Source organism: Lagopus leucura, unplaced genomic scaffold (assembly GCF_019238085.1).
Source record: "Lagopus leucura isolate 7727_CA_CO unplaced genomic scaffold, USGS_WTPT01 Super-Scaffold_100159, whole genome shotgun sequence".
Taxonomy (NCBI): domain Eukaryota; kingdom Metazoa; phylum Chordata; class Aves; order Galliformes; family Phasianidae; genus Lagopus; species Lagopus leucura.
The window spans coordinates 7680665-7690404 of record NW_024962335.1 but is presented as its reverse complement, the minus strand read 5'-3'; positions in this window follow the sequence as shown (position 1 = coordinate 7690404).

Sequence of the window (9740 nt, the reverse complement as noted above, 5' to 3'; positions counted from 1 at the left end):
ACATGCACTCCCCTACCTTCCCTGCAACTTTCCAAAAAGTCCAGTCTTTGGGCTGGCTTGTGGGAGTTGGGTTCAGCGTTTAACTGCAGATCTGCATTATATATCTACAGAGATTGCACCTTCAAGAGTGATAGTTCTGGATGTCACAGCAAAGGCTGAAGCTCAGTTTAGGCAGGTGATCATCCCTCTGTACTGGTGAGGATGCACATTGAATTCAGTGTTCAGTTTTGAGCTCCTCACTACAGGAAAGGAGAAGAAGACCCTGCAGCACGTCCAGAGAAGACAGCGGAGCTGTGAGGGGTCAGGAGCACAAGTCTGGCAGGGAGTGCTGAGGGAACTGGGGTTCTTCAGTCTGAGGAAGAGGATGCTCAGGGAAGTCCTTATCACTCTCTGCAAAGACATGAAAGAAGGTTGTAGTGAGGTGGGGGTCAGCCTGTTCTCCCAGGTGACAGTAAAAAGATGAAAGGTAATGGCCTCAAGTTGTGCCAGAGGAGATTCAGGTTGGATATTAGGAAAAATTCCTTCTCAGAAAGAGTGATGCTGCAGTGGCACAGGCTGCCCAGGGAGGTGGTGGAGTCACTGTCCCTGGAGGTGTTCCAGAACTGTGTGGATGTGGCACTGAGGGACGTGGTCAATGGGCATGGTGGGGATGGGCTGATGGTTGGATTGGATTAAGATTTTCATGTGCTCTTTAACATCTTCATCAATTATGTCAACAGTGGGATTGAGTGCACCTTCAGCAAATTTGCAGACAGCACCAAGCTGTGTGGTGCAGTCAGAACACCCAAAGGACGAAATGCCATTCAGAGACACTTTAGATACTTAATGCGAGAGATGTTTATACACATAATGTCTAAATCTCACTCGCTGTGGCTCTGACACAAGGTGAGTGTCTGGTGTTACCATCAGCATCTTTTCCCTCCTAACTTCTCCAGGTGTTTCTCAGCTTAGTGCCTGCTCCCAGCATATCCATCCATCTGCCCCACAAACCTCTCCTTTTGCAGATTCAAAGGAATCAGAAGTTCCCGCTGACACCTGGCTGGTAGCACACACAAAATAGCCCTCCGGCCACAAGCCTTTGCATGCCTTCAAGGAGCTCCACTCCCTGTCAGAGGAGCACAGTGTAATTTCAATCTGCTCTTTTATATCATTCCATTAATTCCTCAGGGGATGAGACCGTCTCAGTGGGCAGGCAAAGACCCAGCACAAGTGCAGTGTTTCATCTTTTGTATACTCACTGTCCTTACAGTAGAAATTTTCCTGCTGAGGTAATGGGATTAAAAATATCAGTACCCACGCACTAAGAATTAAGAAAATATGGTTTTGAGATTCCATGCAGCTGGGTCTTCTTTTGAAATGACTGTACAAACACGCAAACCATCAGCAGATAGAGATGGAAACTTTCACAGTAGTAAATACAAAAGCGGACTTGGCGCTTTTTCTTAAAATAAAATATGAATGCAATGAAGTTTATTCATAGGCAAAAGCACTATCATGACAAACATGGATTTTTGAACAAGCAGTTATCTGGAATCATAATTCTGCCTTTCCTCATTAACAGACTTCAGCAAATCTGTGATGTGGCCATCAATATTAAGAAGTGTCGGGTACAGTGGCTTCTTTGTGAATGGATGTGCTTTCTCTGAGCACTGGACCGCTGGTAATTAATTATCTCAATGTCTTTGATCTATTTACTCTGCGCATATTTCATCTGTTTTGGTTTGTTACTTGCGTTTCAATGATCTCACATTAAGGAACAATTCCTTCAGTTGGGAAAATTGCTTTTCCCTTTCCCATGGGAGCGTACCAGTGAAATAGCTGCTCGTCAGAGTTGACAGATCCATTTTTTACTTCTGTGAGCATGACTGCACTGATTTAAGGAATCTGCCCATATACAGCTGAGGAATGCTGCTTGCTCTTAGGAAGCCTCTGTGTGCATTTATAGCAAACTGTAGCTTCCCATTGGACTTTGAATCTAAATTTTAAGGGTAAAATGGCAGAGATGATGAAGAGCTGCTGTCATTAACGATTCCTTCTTCCTCAGCAAAAGCAAAATCAACTCTCTTTCTAGCTGCTGACAGAAATAATCTTTCTTCAACATGAGCAGTAATTACAACAAGACTTAGTACATATTTGACTGGCCTCAGATTTTCCCAAAACAATTTTATTATTACACACTGTGTCTTTGAGCTCAAAATAAATGAGCTTTTTTCACCATAATAGACAACAAACCAATGCTGATAGCATGGGGTCAGATACTCCATGCCTTCTATCTCCTTCCCTCCCAAAAATCTTGAAATGCATGTGGGATGTTTGTCAGAGTTTGGGTGGCAGAAGAGGTGGTGATATTTTTTATTTCTTCCTCCTACAGACTGTTGTTTCTGAGTGTCTGGTGATTTATTTTTAACAATTTATGCTATATATGCATTATATGTAAAAGTGCACTGAAGGAGGGAGTACATCTGTTTGTTTGTTCATTTTTTGTTTCTTCATTTGTTTCTTTCTGTTCTTGAAAATTAACACTGAAGAAGACACAGAAAAAAAGACTCCCTTTGTAGATCTTCCTGCAGGAGGGGCTGAGATTTATTATTTTCACCCTGTAGGGTGATACTGGGACACAAACAGCATTTGCTCTCTCTTCAGTGTTTATTGAATGAACAGCTGTCCTTAAGCTGTGTCATGAAGCAGATGTATTCACTTGAGCTAGCAAAAGCATGAAATGTACCCTGTGTTTGATAAGAGCGTAGAGAAAGGATGTTTTCGCCTCTGAAAGTTTCAGGCTCTGGTTGAGCCACAGTGATGCCCAAGCAAAGCAAAAAGGAAGATGTGGTGTCACAGCAGTTCTTCCAGCTTTGGAGCTGCAGCTCACAGCCAGCTTTGGGGCTGTCTTCACTGTCCCACCAGTCCCTCAGCAGCACCCTGAGAGGCAGCGGCCTCCGCAGTGTTCATCCTCCCTGCCCTTGGGCCTTCCTTTTGTGCCAGGGAATGGGGCAAGCACAACAGCTGGGGGCTGAAGCACATTAAGTATCAGACTGCAAGAGGTAGCCAGTGAACACCGCTGTGGGAAGTATCCTGCATCCATTTATCAGGGGCTTATGTTTAGGGGAGCCAAGTGCCTTGCCCAGCACCACAGGAAGACACGTTTGGATTTAGAGAGGATGAGATTTTCTCTTCCAGAGCCCAGCAACCAGCCTAGCAGCAGACAGCCCTTCAAAGCCCTGCACCAGGCTGGATTTTTCATTTCCGACATTGGAGATTACATGCACTGGGAAAAACTCAGCAGGAATTAGCAGGCTGGTGGTTGCCAGCCCACTTTTCTCTGTACCCAGCCTCCTGCTCAGGGAGCAAGGCCTGAGAGAGCCTCACAAATGGTCCTCTGAAGATGCCACAGTAGACCACAGAGTTTTTCCTCTGAAAATACCAGCCCCGTGTTCCCAGTATGTGAACACAGCTGTTCGAAGCTGAATGTCAACCCCTCTGACTCCTGAGTTACGGACTTGGGCTATGGCTCTTCTCAGAAAGCAGAAGCTTAGTGTACTTACTGTAAATGCTCTTCTGATGCACTCATTTTATGTAAACGAACTGAAAACAAAATCCTTCTCAAATTAAATGTGAGGTTTTATTTTGAGGCAAATCATTTGTTTCTATCTTTTTTTTTTTTTTTTTTTTTTTTAATAAGGAAAAAAATTTCCTGAGCAAGAGCACTTATTTGTGTGGTTATCTCAGACTGCCCTCTTATGGCAGAATGTTAAACCGTAGGTTTGCTTAGGTCCAAAGTTTTGCAAGCTCTGTTACTGAAAACTCTTGCCTTAACATTACTGAAAACTCTTGTCTTGAAAACTGCTGAACAAAGAAATGGCAGAAGCTGGGTTTGCCTTGTCTGCCTGTGCTCCATGCAAGTCCTCTCCCTAATGCTCCTGCCATGTCCAAACACTGGGGCAGGTGTGGGAATGTGAGGGAGAAGGGCAGCGTTCAAAGTTTTTCACCATTTTAGCACTAGGGGAAGGAATTGATCTGCAGATGCCTGATGTCCGTTCACTGTGCAAATACTTTAAAAATAAAGAGCAATTCCTTACTTCAAATGCATTCTGAACCATAAGTGGTAGGGAAAAGACTGAACACCATGCTTTTGCCATCACCTAAGCCTTCACAGTCTGCACTGCCGTGTGCCAGAACACATGGAGCTTTGCGGTGATGGCACTCCTGTCATCTCATGTCTTTCTCTTCTTGGCATTGAAGTATTCCCATCAGGAATAAGGCCTTGCAGCCTCTCCCAGCTTTTCTGAGCCCTCTCACTAAAGAACAGTGGGAGCACCATGTGGTGCAGCCAGCTGTTTCTCACAGGTAAGCAGCCATGGCTAAATGCCCTTGTGTATATAAACACATCAAAAAGAAGAAAATTGTCCATACGCGTGACCGTAAGTAAGTGATGGCCCAAGTGACATTTTGGCAAGAAGATCTGGCTCAGAACTTCCCCAGAAAAACACAGTTCTTTCTCTGATACTGGGCTTACTTCGTAAAGAAGCCAGAAAGCCTCTGCCCAAAGTAATGCCAGATCACATCACCACTTGTTTCTTTTAGGACAGTGCCCTGGCTCTTCTGTAGGTGACCAAGCAAGAGGCCAAGGACTCTGTGTGCAGCATATACAAAAAAAACCTCAAGCACCCAGGCAGAGCAAGCATCCTGAAGGGCAGCAACCATTGACCTAGAGAAACCTTGTCTTTCATTTCCAGCACATCACAGCCAGAGATTATTTAATCCACAGATATATTTACATCCTCCCAAACAGCAACCGCCTATCCAAAGTAGTTCAGTAACTCCTGTAGCAGCAGTGTCAGTACAGCCCTCTGGAATGAATTATTTCCTCTCAGAGATGATATATAGATAGTGAGATAGGTGGAAAGGGTGAATTTGTACTTGACTCCTCAACATTTTTCGGTGCCATTTGGCTCCCAGCACTCAGTGCATGTTACCTTGCTTGAGTTATGGAGCTTTGACACGGTTCTTTATTTAGGCACTCAATCTGGAAAAGCAATTCCCTAGGCTTCTGATTTCTAAACCGGGAGTAGCATCTGGTTTATGGATTTCAGTCCTGCATGAAGCGAGGAAGGACAGTGCTTATTACACCCAAGAAGCAACTTTAAAACTTTTCTAAGGATACAGCACGAGAAACAGTGCGTATTTTATAAATGTCAGCAGAACATCTTCCTTTGAAATTAAATGAATATAAACAAGAAACCACTGAGCTGCCAGGAGGACAAAATTCCAGGTATTAAACTGTTCAGGAAGCAAAATAAATAAAGTGGCAGTGCTTTGTCAGAAGGAGGTGCCCCTGCTGTGGGAATGGCCTCCCCTGGCATTTATCTACGCCCTCACTGCTTTCCCAGCCCTGAACATGGGCACGGCTATCGTGCGGCCTGTGAGACCACCGGGTCAGCCATTCCTATTCCTCACTGCTTTCCTGTGCACGTGGTGAGATGGTAATCGCTACCCTTACTGCTTTTATTCATCTTGGACGATGGATTGAATGAGCACAGGGGTTTTTATGGGCTATGCTCCACTTGTGTGGGGAATGAAACATTTCAGCCTTTACTTTTACAGGCTGTCAGCTCCAGGCCACACAGACCAGGCCCCAACCCCACAAAATATCAGTGATTTGAACAGGATGCTCCTCTGGGAGCCTCTTAGAGCTCTGACACTGCCCTGGGGCTCCTGCAGTCACACTGGCAGAGGTGCAAGATCAGAGCCGTGGCTTTTTCCAGTTACTTCTCTCTACCCCAGTGGCATGTGGTGAATCTCTCCTTTCCCCTGGGCAGAGCAACTAGCAGCACTGGGTGATGCCAGGCAGAACCTCACACCTGCTTACCCCTTCCAGAAAAAGGCATTCTGGTAAAGATAGTCAAACCAACACTTTTAAATCATTCAAAATATGAGCCATTCCAAACCTATCCCAATCATAAACGGAACACTGGGCAAGCAGCAGAGCTCCACACATTAGTCAGGTTGGATATGAGGAAAAATTTCTCCTCTGTAAGTGTGGTGCTGCAGTGGCACAGGTTGCCCAGGAAAGTGGTGGGGTCACCATCCCTGGAGGTGTTCCAGAACTGTGTGAATCTGGCACTGAGGGACACGGCTAGTGGGCATGGTGGAGATGGGTTGATGGCTGGACTAGATAATCTTAGAGGTCTTTTCCAACCTCAATGATTACGTGATTCTGTTTTTCCTAAATTCAGGGCAGGCCAACTCAGTGCAGTGCAACTGCTTCTTGCAGCAAGACTGAGGAGTCGGATCCATGCCTGGCCTCACCCAGCCATGCCTAGGGATGCCCAACCATTTCCTCCATGCCAACACCCAAGAAGCATGAGGCATTAACATTTCTCAGGTTCTTTAAGAGCTTCAAATGAAGAGTACAGCAGAAAGATAGCACTGTTTCCCCGCGAAAAGTTAAAATCTCTGACCTGCATGGAAGGAGCCTGTACACACCTTGCCCAATGCCGTGCACCAGGGAGAAGGAGCTGAGCTGCAGCTTTGGGCCCGTAGGGGTCAGTTTGTACCAGCAAAAAAAGTCGAGGTCAGGAATTCGTGAAGAATGCTGGTTGGTGTTTAAGAAAATTGCATGGAAAAAAAAAGGGAATAATCACAAGTATTTTAAAATGTAAAAATAGTGCTGTTAACTGAGGATACCGTCTAAAAAAGCGGATGCATTTGCAGCCACAGTGACTCTTTTGTTTCCCATACAACAGCCTGGATGTCTTTGCAAATGCCCACAGGCTCCTGCTGTTTCACCTTTCACTTTAAATGACTTCATTTTAAAGCTCTTCACTATGGTTGCCAACCTCCCACCACAAAACCCCTACAGTGGTCCCCGCTGGAAAGCCCCAGCACTTATCACCGGTTACCACGCCATTTAAGGGCCATACACTGCAGCTCACCGTGTGGGAGCAGAGCAGCAAAGCCTGTGTGATGCCCCAGCTCGTGCCAGGATACCACAGCATCTGTAATTAGAGCAGGAAATGCCTGTGGCATCGCCATGGTGAGCACCACAAACAAGTTCCTTCCTACTGCTGCTTTTGCGAATTTACTGCTGACATGCCCAAGGAATTATGTATGTTTTCTCTATGGGCCTAGCTGTGTTGCAAGAACAGTGTTATTTTCTCCATCTGTCTTCCTACTTTGCTGCCTGTGCTGTTTTTTTTTCCTTATTTTTCCTTCAGCTTGAGAGTCTCAGAAAACCTAGCCTTTCATCCTACAGTTACACTGCCCATGACTGGGAGGCCTGGTGGTCACAATGACAGAATCCTGCTCTGTGTTAGCAGTGTGTATCCTGCCTGTGAGACTGAAGAACAGGCAGTGATTCAGTAACCTAATGCTCACTTTCTGGCAGTTCTGCTGGTGACCCAGGTTAAAGCTGACTTCTGTGAAGACCTCCCGTGCACATTGATGAGCAGACAGCAATGGTATGGAAGGAACAGGTGATACAAAAGCACATGTAGTGTAGGAGTTGTCTCTCTTCTTTGCTTAAATCCTAAGAAAACAGGATTTTGTGATATTTGAAACACTGCCCTTTTCATAAGGATTGGCTGGACGGTTGCATTATTGGCTGGATGGTCACACTCAAAGGGTTGCAGTCAATGGCTCAGTGTCCAAGTGGAGACCTGTGATGAATGGCATTCCTCAGGAATCATTTCTGAGACTGGTGCTATATAACATCTTTGTAGGCAACATGGACAGTGGGATTGAGTGCGCCTTCAGCAAGTTTGCAGATGACACCAAGCTGAGTGGTGCAGCTGACATGCTAGAGGGAAGGGATGTCATCCAGAGGGACCTGGACAGGCTCAAGATGGGCCTATGCCAATCTCATGGAGTTCAACAAGACCAAGTGCTAGGTCCTACACATGGGTTGGGGAAATCCCAAGCACAGATACAGGTTAGGCAGAGAATGGCTTGAGAGCAGCCCTGAGGAGAAGGACTTGGGGATGTCAGTTGATGAAAGACTCAGCATGAGCTGGCAACACGTGCTTGCAGCCCAGAAGGCCAACCATTTCCTAGGTTGCATTGAGAGAAGCATGACCAGCAGGTCAAGGGAGGTGATTCTGCCCCTCTACTCTGCTCTCATGAGACCCAACTTGGAGTAATGCGTCCAGTTCTGGGGACCGCGATACTAGGAGGACATTGAGCTGTTGGATCAAGTCCAGAGAAGGGCCACAAAGATGATCGGAGGGCGGAAGCACTTCCCCTCCAGGGACAGGCTGAGAGAGCTGCGAGTCTTCAGCCTGGTGAAAAGAAGGCTCCAGATGGACTTTATAGCAGCCTTCCAGTATTTGAAAGGGGCCTACAGAAAGCTGGGGGGGGACTTTTTATGAGGGCATGTGGCAACAGGACGAGGGGAAATGGCTTTAAACTGGAAGAGAGTAGATTTAGATCAGACATTAGGAAGAAATTCTTTAATATGAGGTTAATGAGACACAGGAACAGGTTGTTTAGAGAAGCTGTGGATGTTCCCACCCTGGAGGCATTCAAGATCAGTCTGGATAGGGCTTTGAGCAACCTGGTCTAGTGGGAGGTGTCCCTGCCTATAGCAGGGAGGTTGGAACTGGATGATTTTATGGGTCCCTTGCAAACCAAACCATTCTATGATTCTATGATTCTGAGATTAAGGCTCTGCAATGTAAAATAAGAGCAAAGATGTCTTGTTCTTGTCCCGTACCTCACCATCAGGTTCACAACACTGGCTTTCATGAGTCAGGTCACAGAGAAGATAGAGCAGTCAAGGGCCCTAGGGTCTCTTTGGTGTCAGACAAGCTACTAGTGGAAGTGTGAGCAGAATCCCAGTTCTTAATTCCCAGGGCTCCAGCAATGAGTTGGAGAACAGCAGGACAAAATGTGACCCCAAGAAATCCGAATTTTTAGGCAGAGCTAAGCCCCTATTAAATCTGCTCTGACACAAATTCATCTCATTTATTAAAAAAATAAATAAAACAATGGCAGTAAGTCCATGTTTTTCCCTATATGTAACCTACATGATCTGTGCTGAAAATTATGCATATTTTGTTCTGTATTCCTCCAAAAGCTAGCAAAGTCTAGTGATTATCACCTGCTATACAACAAACTTCTCTGCCTGTTGAAGACCTTTGTTACCATTTCTCCTCAATTCTGCTCCACATACCACTTTACCACCGTCAGTGGTTTCACAATTCCATTTTATTGCATTACTTTCGCACCCTTTTTGTGGAGTATGAAAACAAGTGAATGATGAGAGAAAGGAGATAAGCAGTGAACCTCCCTCTACCTAAATTGTTGCTGAGAACTTTAATAAACAAACAAGAAGTGTGTTTCCTTGAATTGCTGAAGTTGTAGTACAGCAAGGAGGCAGTTGTAGCCGTATTAGGTTTAAGCATTTCCAGAACTATGCTTCCAATTAGTACTTCTTAAAGTGACCTTCTGAATCTCGCTGTGTGCTGCCTACAAACAGCACAAAGCCTGTCACGAGCCCTGCTTCCTGCATAGCTTGGCAGCAGAGCCACGGCAATTACACCATCCCACATAAACCACTATCACATCTGTTTTGAAACTGCAGCTTTCATGAACCCTTGCAGCAGCAGCACTGAGTGATTGCAGAGCAAACTGAGCTAAATGTCATTACTGTGTAATCAGAAATGGTCAAAAGCCTGGGTTAGGCCAGAAAGCCAAATTTTCTTCCACGCCTGGGCAAATCCAGAACATCATAATAGAATCACAGA